Source organism: Oncorhynchus masou, unplaced genomic scaffold (genome assembly GCF_036934945.1).
Source record: "Oncorhynchus masou masou isolate Uvic2021 unplaced genomic scaffold, UVic_Omas_1.1 unplaced_scaffold_1910, whole genome shotgun sequence".
Taxonomy (NCBI): domain Eukaryota; kingdom Metazoa; phylum Chordata; class Actinopteri; order Salmoniformes; family Salmonidae; genus Oncorhynchus; species Oncorhynchus masou.
This window is the reverse complement of record NW_027008408.1, coordinates 54,768-67,265: the sequence shown is the minus strand read 5'-3', so window position 1 is coordinate 67,265 and position 12,498 is coordinate 54,768. Positions and strand designations below refer to the sequence as shown.

At 49.3% G+C, this 12,498-nt stretch overlaps 1 pseudogene; it reads left to right on the top strand.

Annotated features, from left to right (window-relative positions):
- Positions 1-12,498, top strand: part of LOC135532567 (serine/threonine-protein kinase SMG1-like) — a 90,939-nt pseudogene that overhangs the window by 27,118 nt on the left and 51,323 nt on the right.

Genomic DNA, 12,498 nt, shown 5'->3' with positions numbered 1-12,498 from the left:
GCACTACTTTAGACCAGGACCTCTCCCACCCTATTCTCTATGTAGTGCACTACTTTCCCCTAGGACCCAATGGCACCCTATTCTCTCTATACTAGTACTACTTGGGGTTAGTGTTCCCATATTACCATATTACAACTCCATTATTACAACTCCATGTTCCAAAAAGGAACTTGACCACCTGTGCTAATTAGCCATCCTCTGCGCTCCTAACACCTGTGTGTAAGCCATAAGGGGGAAGAGTTTAGTCAGATAGCTGGATATGGCTGTCTCCTCTCCTCTCTCTCGCTGTCTCCTCCTCCTCTCTCGCTCTCTCTCCTCCTCTCTTGCTGTCTCCTCTCCTCCTCTCGCTGTCCTCCCCCGCTGTCTCCTCCTCTCTCGCTGTCTCCTCTCCTCCTCTCTCTCCTCTCCTCCTCTCTCTCGCTGCTCTCCTCTCCTCCCTCCTCTCGCTGTCTCCTCCCTCTCTCTCGCTCGCTTGTCTCCTCCTCCTCTCTCTCGCTGTCTCCTCTCCTCCTCTCTCTCGTCTCCTACTCTCCTCCTCTCTCGCTGTCTCCTACTCTCCTCCTCTCTCGCTGTCTCCTCCTCTCCAGGAGGATATGAAGCTGCAGGAGGGTTCAGTGATGATACTTTTGGTTGGAAGTCGTTGGGGCAAGAGTTGAGGATCAACGATGCGACCGCCGATTTGACCACTTTTCAGCAGCATGGAAACCGTGCTTTAGCTTCTAAGGACATGAGGAAATCCCACGGTGAGTATTTAGTCTACACCAGGGGCTGTCGGGCCAGACTCTCTCTCCCTGGGGGCTGTCGTCAGACCTCTCCCCCCCTGGGGGCTGCCGTCAGACCTCTCCCTCCCCTGGGGGCTGTCGTCAGACCTCTCCCCCCCTGGGGGCTGTCGTCAGACCTCTCCCCCTGGGGGCTGTCGTCAGACCTCTCCCCCCCTGGGGCCGTCAGACCTCTTCCCACCCACAAGGCTGTCGTCAGACCTCTCCCCCTGGGGGCTGTCGTCAGACCTCTCCCCCCTGGGGGCTGTCGTCAGACCTCTCCCCCTGGGGGCTGTCGTCAGACCTCCCCCCCTGGGGGCTGTCGCCAGACCTCCCCCCTGGGGGCTGTCGTCAGACCTCTCCCCCTGGGGGCTGTCGTCAGACCTCTCCCCCCTCCCGGGGGGCTGTCGTCAGACCTCTCCCCCCCCTGGGGGCTGTCGTCAGACCTCTCCCCGCCCTGGGGGCTGTCGTCAGACCCCCCCGCCCTGGGGGCCGTCGTCAGACCCTCCCACCTGGGGGCCGTCGTCAGACCCCTCCCACCTGGGGGCCGTCGTCAGACCCCTCCCACCTGGGGGCCGTCGTCAGACCCCCTCCCCAGTCTTAATAACCCGATTCACCTCAAGGTCTTGATGATTAGTTGACCAGTTGAATCAGGTGCTGTGGAATAGATCCCATCCCTGGAGCATCTGGGGGTTCTGAGGATGGGTTTGGATATCACTACCTGGTTCTCTTAGATATAATGGCAAAACTGCTGAATTCTATTTCTGATCACCATTTCCTCTCTCCATTCCCCTCTTTCAATCTCTTTCTCCATCTCTCTTTACATCCCACCCACTCTCCTCTTTTCCTGTTCTTTCCATCCCTCTCTGCCCCCCTTACAGACAGAGGGATGTCTCACTCTGATGAGTCTCGCCTGTCCAACCTCCTGCGCCGTGTGTCCCGTGAGGAGGACAGGGACCGCCGGCTGGCCACTGTCAGACAGCTCCGGGAGTTCATCACTCACTCTGACAACAAAGTGGTGAGGTCATCGATCATATCTACAGTTGAAGTGGGAAGTTCACATACACTTAGGTTGGAGTCCATTAAAACTAGTTTTTCAACCACTCCACAAATGTCTTAAACTATAGTTTTGGCAAGTCGGTTAGGACATCTAGTTTGTGCATGACACAAATAATTTTTCCAACAATTGTTTACATACAGATTATTTCACTTATAATTCACTATATCACAATTCCAGTGGGTCAGAAGTTTACATGCACTAAGTTGACTGTGCCTTTAAACAACTTGGAAAATTCCAGAAAATGATGTCATGGCTTTGGAAGCTTCTGATAGGCTAACATCATTTGAGTCAATTGGAGGTGTACCTGTGGATGTATTTCAAGGCCTACCTTCAAACTCAGTGCCTCTTTGCTTGACATCATGGAGAAATCAAAAAGAAATCAGCCCAAGACCTCAGAATGTTTTTTTGTAGACCTTCACAAGTCTGGTTTATCCTTGGGAGCAATTTCCAAACACCTGAAGGTACCACGTTCATCTGTTTAAACAATAGTACGCAAGTATAAACACCATGGGACCACGCAGCCATCATACCATTCAGGAAGGAGACGCGTTCTGTCTCCTAGAGATGAACGTACCTTGGTGCGAAAAGTGCAAATCAATCACAGAACAACAGCAAAGGACCTTGTGAAGATGCTGGAGGAAACGGGTACAAAAGTATCTATATCCACAGTAAAAACAAGTCTTATATCGACATAACCTGAAAGGCCGCTCAGCAAGGAAGAAGCCACTGCTCCAAAACCGCCATTAAAAAGCAAGACTACCGTTTGTAACTGGAGATGGGGACAACGATCGTACTTTTTGGAGAAATGTCCTCTGGTCTGATGAAATAAAACTGTTTTGCCATAATGACCATCGTTATGTTTGGAGGGGAAAGGGGGAGGGGCTTGCAAGCGGATAACACCATCCCAACCGTGAAGCACGGGGTGGCAACATCATGTTGTGGGGGTGCTTTACTGCAGGAGGGACTGGTGCACTTCACAAAATAGATGGCCTCATGAGGTAGGAAAATTATGTGGATAATATTGAAGCAACATCTCAAGACATCAGTCAGGAAGTTGAAGCTTGGTCGCAAATGGACAATGACCCCAAGCATACCTCCAAAGTTGTGGCAAAATGGCTTAAGAACAAAGTCAAGGTATTGGAGTGGCCATCAAAGCCCTGACCTCAATCCTATAAAACATTTGTGGGCAGAACTGAAAAGGTGTGTGCGAGCCAGGAGGCCTACAAACCTGACTCAGTTACACCAGTTCTGTCAGGAGGAATGGGCCAAAATTCACCCAACTTATTGTGGAAAGCTTGTGGAAGGCTACCCGAAACATTTGACCCAAGTTAAACAATTTAAAGGCAATGCTACCAAATGCTAATTGAGTGTATGTAAACTTCTGACCCACTGGGAATGTGATGAAAGAAATAAAATCTGAAATAAATAATTCTCTATTATTCTGACTTAAAATAAAGTGGTGATCTGAAGACATGGTATTTTTACTAGGATTAAATGTCAGGAATTGTGAAATATTGAGTTTATGTATTTGGCTAATGTGAATGTAAACTTCCAACTTCAACTATCTAACTATCTGTCCATCTACCTGTGACCACATCAGTGGTGAGGTCATCAATCATGTCCATCTACCTGGGTAGTTTATCACTCACTCTGACCACGTCATCAATCATGTCCATCTATCTGGGTAGTTTATCACTCACTCTGACCACGTCATCAATCATGTCCATCTACCTGGGTAGTTTATCACTCACTCTGACCACGTCATCAATCATGTCCATCTACCTGGGTAGTTTATCATCAATCATCATCAATCCATCTACCTGGGTAGTTTATCACTCACTCTGACCACGTCATCAATCATGTCCATCTACCTGGGTAGTTTATCACTCACTCTGACCACGTCAGTGGTGAGGTTGATCTGTCTGTTTTTCAATCAATCGATTGACCCCAGTAAAGTAGTGCACTACTGTAGGCCCCGGGTAGTGCACTACTGTAGGCCCGGGTAGTGCACTACTGTAGGCCCGGGTAGTGCACTACTGTAGGCCCCGGGTAGTGCACTACTGTAGGCCCCGGGTAGCGCACTACTGTAGGGCCCCGGGTAGCGCACTACTGTAGGCCCCGGTAGCGCACTACTGTAGGCCCCGGGTAGCGCACTACTGTAGGCCCGGGTAGCGCACTACTGTAGGCCCCGGGTAGCGCACTACTGTAGGCCCCGGGTAGTGCACTAGTGTAGGGGCTGTGTTTACTGGGGGTAGTGGTGGTGCAGCTCCACTGTAGAACTGTGTTCTCTCCCTGTTTGACACTGATTGTGTTCCACTCTCTCGCCCTCCCCCCTCTCTCTCTCTCTCAACCTCTCTCTCTCTCTCTTGCCCTCCCCCTTTCTCTCTCGTCCCTCTCTCTCTCTCTCTTGCCCTCCCCCTTTTCTCTCTCTCGTCCCTCCCTCTCTCTCTCTCTCTTCTTGCCCCCCCTCCCCTCTTTCTCTCTCTCTCGTCCCTCCTATGCTCTCTCTCTCTCTCTCTATGCTCTCTCTCTCTGCCCTCCCCTCTCTATGCTCTCTCTCTCGTCCCTTCTCTCCCACCAGGCCCTGGTGAAACAGTTGGATACGATCCTCAGTACCCTGAATGATATTTTGAATGAAAGGTAAGAGGAAGTTCCCATCAGAGCCAAAGTGTCTCCATCTGAAATGGCCCCCTGTTCCCTGTATAGTACAGTACTTCTGACCAGGTCATGTCTCTGGTCTTTATGTCTCTGGTCCTGCATGTCTCTGGTCTTTATGTCTCTGGTCTTTATGTCTCTGGTCTCTGCTCCTGCATGTCTCTGGTCTTTATGTCTCTGGTCTTTATGTCTCTGGTCTTTATGTCTCTGGTCTTTATGTCTCTGGTCTTTATGTCTCTGGTCCTTTATGTCTCTGTCTCTGGTCCTTTATGTCTCTGGTCCTTTATGTCTCTGGTCCTTTATGTCTCTGGTCCTTTATGTCTCTGGTCTTTATGTCTGGTCCTTTATGTCTCTGGTCCTTTATGTCTCTGGTCTTTATGTCTCTGGTCTTTATGTCTCTGGTCTATATGTCTCTGGTCTTTATGTCTCTGGTCTTTATGTCTCTGGTCTTTATGTCTCTGGTCTATTATGTCTCTGGTCTTTATGTCTCTGGTCTTTATGTCTCTGGTCTTTATGTCTCTGGTCTATATGTCTCTGGTCTATATGTCTCTGGTCTATATGTCTCTGGTCTATATGTCTCTGGTCTTATGTCTCTGGTCTTTATGTCTTCTGGTCTCTGGTCTATATGTCTCTGGTCTATATGTCTTCTGGTCTATATGTCTCCTGGTCTATGTCTCTGGTCTATGTCTCTGGTCTTCATGTCTCTGCTCCTTCATGTCTCTGGTCTTTCATGTCTCTGCTCTTTCATGTCTCTGGTCTTTATGTCTTCTGGTCCTGCATGTCTCTGGTCCTGCATGTCTCTGGTCTTTATGTCTTCTGGTCTCTGCATGTCTCTGGTCCTGTCATGGTCTCTGCTCCTGCATGTCTCTGGTCCTTCATGTCTCTGCTCCTTCATGTCTCTGCTCCTTCATGTCTCTGCTCCTTCATGTCTTCTGGTCTTTATATCTTCTGGTCTCTGCTCCTGCATGTCTCTGGTCTTCATGTCTTCTGGTCTTCATGTCTTCTGGTCTCTGCTCCTGCATGTCTCTGGTTGTCTCTCTCCAGTAGTCTTCAGCAGGGATGGCCAGCGATCTGAACGTTAGTTAACATGGTTGAATTACCGACTGGCATGGTCCCCATTTGATCATCAGTTATCATAGTTGAAAAGGAGGGAGGGGGGCTTTAGTTATGTACTTCAGACCTGCATCTAATTTATGGTCTAACAGGCCAAACTGATCCCTCCTCATCCAGAGAAATGAGACGGTATTGTTCCGCTGGTTAGGGCCGGGTGATGTGACCTAGTGATCATGTACATGTATGTTTCCAACGTGTGGACGGTTCACCATGTCTCTAACTTTATGCTTGGGGCCCCGAGTGGCGCAGCCGTCTAAGGCCCTGCATCTCAGTACTAGGGGAGTCACTACAGTCCTTGGTTCGATTCCATACTGTATCACAGCCGTCTAAGGCCCTGCATCTCAGTACTAGAGGAGTCACTACAGGCCCTGCATCTCAGTGCTAGAGGAGTCACTACAGGCCCTGGTTCATCTCAGTGCACAGCCGTCACTAAGGCCCTGCATCTCAGTACTAGAGGAGTCTAAGGCCCTGGTTCGATTCCATCAGTACAGAGGAGTCACTAAGGCCCTGCATCTCAGTACTAGAGGAGTCACTACAGTCCCTGGTTCCAGTCCAGACTGTATCACAGCCGTCTAAGGCCCTGCATCTCAGTACTAGAGGAGTCATTACAGGCCCTGGTTCTCAGTAGTAGAGGAGTCACTACAGGCCCTGGTTCTCAGTACTAGAGGAGTCACTACAGACCCTGCATCTCAGTGGAGTCATTACAGGCCCTGGTTCTCAGTAGTAGAGGGAGTCACTACAGACCCTGGTTCTCAGTACTAAGAGGAGTCACTACAGACCCTGCATCTCAGTACGAGAGGAGTCATTACAGGCCCTGGTTCTCAGTAGTAGAGGAGTCACTACAGACCCTGGTTCTCAGTACTAGAGGAGTCACTACAGACCCTGGTTCCAGTCCAGACTGTATCTGTGGGTCTATGTGCTAAGGCCCTGCATGGTTCTCAGTGCTAGAGGAGTCACTACAGACCCTGGTTCTCAGTGCTAGAGTAGTCACTACAGTCCCTGGTTCCAGTGCCAGACTGTATCACAGTGGTCTATCACAGACCCCTGCATCTCAGTACTAGAGGAGTCACTACAGGCCCTGCATCTCAGTAGTAGAGGAGCCACTACAGACCCTGGTTCGATTCCAGACTGTATCACCGCGGTCTAAGGCATCTCAGTACTAGAGGAGTCACTACAGGCCCTGCATCTCAGTGCTAGAGAGTCACTACAGACCCTGGTTCCAGTCCAGACTGTATCACAGCGGTCTAAGGCCCTGCATCTCAGTACTAGAGGAGTCACTACAGTCCCTGGTTCCCAGTGCTAGAGGAGTCACTACAGACCCTGCATCTCAGTACTAGAGGAGTCACTACAGTCCCTGGTTCTCAGTACTAGAGGAGTCACTACAGACCCTGGTTCCAGTCCAGACTGTATCTGCGGTCTAAGGCCCTGCATCTCAGTACTAGAGGAGTCACTACAGACCCTGGTTCTCAGTGCTAGGAGGTCACTACAGACCCTGGTTCGATTCCATACTGTATCACAGTGGTCTAAGGCCCTGCATCTCAGTTCTAGAGGAGTCACTACAGTCCCTGGTTCGATTCATACTGTATCACAGTGGTCTAAGACCCTGCATCTCAGTACTAGAGGAGTCACTACAGACCCTGGTTCCAGTCCAGACTGTATCACAGTGGTCTAAGGCCCCATCTCCAGTACTAGAGGAGTCACTACAGACCCTGGTTCCATCCAGACTGTGTCACAGTGGTCTAAGGCCCTGCATCTCAGTACTAAGATAGTCACTACAGTCCCTGGTTCCAGTCCAGACTGTATCACAGCGGTCTAAGACATCTCAGTACTAGAGGAGTCACTACAGTCCCTGGTTCTCAGTGCTAGAGGAGTCACTACAGACCCTGGTTCCCGTCCAGACTGTATCACAGCGGTCTAAGACCCTGCATCTCAGTACTAGAGGAGCCACTACAGTCCTGGTTCTCAGTGCTAGAGTCACTACAGACCCTGGTTCGATTCCATACTGTATCACAGCCGTCTAAGGCTCTGCATCTCAGTGCTAGAGGAGTCAGTACAGTCCCTGCATCTCAGTGCTAGAGGAGTCACTACAGTCCCTGGTTCCAGTCCAGACTGTATCACAGTGGTCTAAGGCCCTGCATCTCATTACTAGAGGAGTCACTACAGTCCCTGCATCTGAGTACTAGAGGAGTCACTACAGTCCCTGGTTCCAGTCCAGACTGTATCACAGCCGTCTAAGACCCTGCATCTCAGTACTAGAGGAGTCACTACAGTCCCTGGTTCTCAGTACTAGAGGAGTCACTACAGTCCCTGGTTCTCAGTACTAGAGGAGTCATTACAGTCCAGGCTGTATCACAGTGGTCCTAAGGCCCTGCATCTCAGTGCTAGAGGAGTCATTACAGTCCCTGGTTCCAGTCCAGACTGTATCACAGCTATCTAAGGCCCTGCATCTCAGTACTAGAGTCACTACAGACCCTGCATCTCAGTAGTAGAGGAGTCACTACAGGCCCTGGTTCCATCCAGACTGTCACAGTGGTCTAAGACCCTGCATCTCAAAGTACTAGAGGAGTCACTACAGACCCTGGTTCCAGTCCAGACTGTATCACAGTCGTCTAAGGCCCTGCATCTCAGTACTAGAGGAGTCACTACAGACCCTGCATCTCAGTACTAGAGGAGTCACTACAGACCCTGGTTCGATTCCAGGCCGTGTCACAACTGGCCGTGATGGAGAGTCCCTGTCGACGGGGCACAGTTGGCCCAGCGTCGCCCAGGTTCGGGTTCGACCGGGTGGGCCGTCATTGTAATGAAAATTAGTTCTGATCTGACTTGCCTTGTTAAATAAAAACATCGGCGTGTCGTCGGTGCGTGATTTAAAGATCCACACACAGCATTTCAAACAGTCAGGAATAATCTGAGTTGCCAGTTCCTTCTATAAACTGTGTTTTATGCTCATTGCACATTTATAAAACACAGACTAGACAGCTGGTATGACAGACTAGACAGCTGGTATGACAGACTAGACAGCTGGTATAACAGATTAGACAGCTGTTATAACAGACTAGACAGCTGGTATGACAGACTAGACAGCTGGTATAACAGACTAGACAGCTGGTATAACAGATTAGACAGCTGGTATAACAGATTAGACAGCTAGTATAACAGACCAGACAGCTGGTATAACAGACTAGACAGCTGGTATGACAGACTAGACAGCTGGTATGACAGACTAGACAGCTGTTATAACAGACTAGACAGCTGGTATGACAGACTAGACAGCTGGTATAACAGACTAGACAGCTGGTATAACAGATTAGACAGCTAGTATAACAGACCAGACAGCTGGTATAACAGACTAGACAGCTGGTATAACAGACCAGACAGCTGGTATAACAGATTAGACAGCTGGTATAACAGACCAGACAGCTGGTGTGACAGACCAGACAGCTGGTATAAGACTAGACAGCTGGTATGACAGACTAGACAGCTGGTATGACAGACTAGACAGCTGGTATAACAGACCAGACAGCTGGTATGACAGACTAGACAGCTGGTATGACAGACTAGACAGCTGGTGTAACAGACTAGACAGCTGGTATAACAGACCAGACAGCTGGTGTAACAGACTAGACAGCTGGTATAACAGACCAGACAGCTGGTGTAACAGACTAGACAGCTGGTATGACAGACTAGACAGCTGGTATGACAGACTAGACAGCTGGTATAACAGACCAGACAGCTGGTATAACAGACTAGACAGCTGGTATAACAGACCAGACAGCTGGTATAACAGACCAGACAGCTGGTATAACAGACTAGACAGCTGGTGTAACAGACTAGACAGCTGGTGTAACAGACTAGACAGCTGGTATAACAGACTAGACAGCTGGTGTAACAGACTAGACAGCTGGTGTAACAGACTAGACAGCTGGTGTAACAGACTAGACAGCTGGTGTAACAGACTAGACAGCTGGTGTAACAGACTAGACAGCTGGTGTAACAGACTAGACAGCTGGTGTGACAGACTAGACAGCTGGTGTGACAGACTAGACAGCTGGTGTGACAGACTAGACAGCTGGTATGACAGACTAGACAGCTGGTGTAACAGACTAGACAGCTGGTATGACAGACTAGACAGCTGGTATGACAGACTAGACAGCTGGTATAACAGACCAGACAGCTGGTATAACAGACTAGACAGCTGGTATAACAGACCAGACAGCTGGTATAACAGACCAGACAGCTGGTATAACAGACTAGACAGCTGGTGTAACTAGACAGCTGGTGTAACAGACTAGACAGCTGGTGTAACAGACTAGACAGCTGGTGTAACAGACTATAACAGACTAGACAGCTGGTGTAACAGACTAGACAGCTGGTGTAACAGACTAGACAGCTGGTGTAACAGACTAGACAGCTGGTGTAACAGACTAGACAGCTGGTGTGACAGACTAGACAGCTGGTGTGACAGACTAGACAGCTGGTGTGACAGACTAGACAGCTGGTGTAACAGACTAGACAGCTGGTGTGACAGACTAGACAGCTGGTGTGACAGACTAGACAGCTGGTATAACAGACTAGACAGCTGGTATAAGAATAATTTTGCGCGCCCAATTTTTCAGTTTTTGATTTGTTAAAAAAGTTTGAAATATCCAATAAATGTCGTTCCACTTCATGATTGTGTCCCACTTGTTGTTGATTCTTCACAAAAAAATACAGTTTTATATCTTTATGTTTGAAGCCTGAAATGTGGCAAGAGGTCGCAAAGTTCAAGGGGGCCGAATAGCCTTCATTTCTAGAGGCCATGTTTAGATGGGTGTTAAATGGAAACCAGACTTCATTTCTAGAGGCCATGTTTAGATGGGTGTTAAATGGATGTTTAAAATGGAAACCAGACTTCATTTCTAGAGGCCATGTTTAGATGGGTGTTAAATGGAAACCAGCCTTCATTTCTAGAGGCCATGTTTAGATGGGTGTTAAATGGAAACCAGCCTTCATTTCTAGAGGCCATGTTTAGATGGGTGTTAAATGGAAACCAGACCTTCATTTCTAGAGGCCATGTTTAGATGGGTGTTAAATGGAAACCAGACTTCATTTCTAGAGGCCATGTTTAGATGGGTGTTAAATGGAAACCAGCCTTCATTTCTAGAGGCCATGTTTAGATGGGTGTTAAATGGAAACCAGCCTTCATTTCTAGAGGCCATGTTTAGATGGGTGTTAAATGGAAACCAGACTTCATTTCTAGAGGCCATGTTTAGATGGGTGTTAAATGGAAACCAGCCTTCATTTCTAGAGGCCATGTTTAGATGGGTGTTAAATGGAAACCAGTCTTCATTTCTAGAGGCCATGTTTAGATGGGTGTTAAATGGAAACCAGCCTTCATTTCTAGAGGCCATGTTTAGATGGGTGTTAAATGGAAACCAGCCTTCATTTCTAGAGGCCATGTTTAGATGGGTGTTAAATGGAAACCAGCCTTCATTTCTAGAGGCCATGTTTAGATGGGTGTTAAATGGAAACCAGCCTTCATTTCTAGAGGCCATGTTTAGATGGGTGTTAAATGGAAACCAGCCTTCATTTCTAGAGGCCATGTTTAGATGGGTGTTAAATGGAAACCAGCCTTCATTTCTAGAGGCCATGTTTAGATGGGTGTTAAATGGAAACCAGCCTTCATTTCTAGAGGCCATGTTTAGATGGGTGTTAAATGGAAACCAGACTTCATTTCTAGAGGCCATGTTTAGATGGGTGTTAAATGGAAACCAGCCTTCATTTCTAGAGACCATGTTTAGATGGGTGTTAAATGGAAACCAGCCTTCATTTCTAGAGGCCATGTTTTGATGGGTGCTAAATCCAGACAATGTAGACCTTTTTAAGTGTTTTAGGATCTTTGTCAGGTTGTATGTTGGTTTGTACTGACTCTCCTGTCTCTCCTCTCTCTCCCCTGTCTCTCCTCTCTCTCTCCTCTCTCCCCCTGCCTCTCCTCTCCTCCCCCCTGCCTCTCCCTCTCTCTCTCTCTCCCCTGCCTCTCCTCTCTCTCTCTCCCCTGCCTCTCCTCTCTCTCTCTCCTGCCTCTCCTCTCTCTCTCTCCCCTGCCTCTCCTCTCTCTCTCTCCCCTGCCTCTCCTCTCTCTCTCTCCCCTGCCTCTCCTCTCTCTCTCTCTCCCCTGCCTCTCCTCTCTCTCTCTCTCCCCTGCCTCTCCTCTCTCTCCCTCCCCTACCTCTCCTCTCTCTCTCCCCCTGCCTCTCCTCTCTCTCTCTCCCCCTGCCTCTCCTCTCTCTCTCTCTCTCTCTCCCCCTGCCTCTCCTCTCTCTCTCTCTCTCTCCCCCCCTGCCTCTCCTCTCTCTCTCTCCCCTGCCTCTCCTCTCTCTCTCTCTCTCTCTCTGCCTCTCCTCTCTCTCTCTCTCTCTCTCCCCTGCCTCTCCCTCTCTCTCTCTCTCCCCTGCCTCTCCTCTCTCTCTCTCTCTCTCTCTCCCCTGCCTCTCCTCTCTCTCTCTCTCTCTCTCTCCTCCCCTCTCTCTCTCTCTCTCTCTCTCTCTCTCTCTCTCTCTCCTGCCTCTCCTCTCTCTCTCTCTCTCTCTCTCCCCCTGCCTCTCCTCTCTCTCTCCCCTGCCTCTCTCTCTCTCTCTCCCCTGCCTCTCTCTCTCTCTCTCTCTCCCCTGCCTCTCCTCTCTCTCTCTCTCTCTCTCCTGCCTCTCCTCTCTCTCTCTCTCTCTCTCTCTCTCTCTCTCCCTGCCTCCTCCTCTCTCTCTCTCTCCCCCCTCTCTCTCTCTCTCTCTCTCTCTCTCTCCCTGCCTCTCCTCTCTCTCTCTCTCTCCCCTGCCTCTCTCTCTCTCTCTCTCTCTCTCTCTCTCTCCTGCCTCTCCTCTCTCTCTCTCTCTCGCTCTCTCTCTCTCTCTCTCTGCTCTCTCTCTCTCTCTCTCT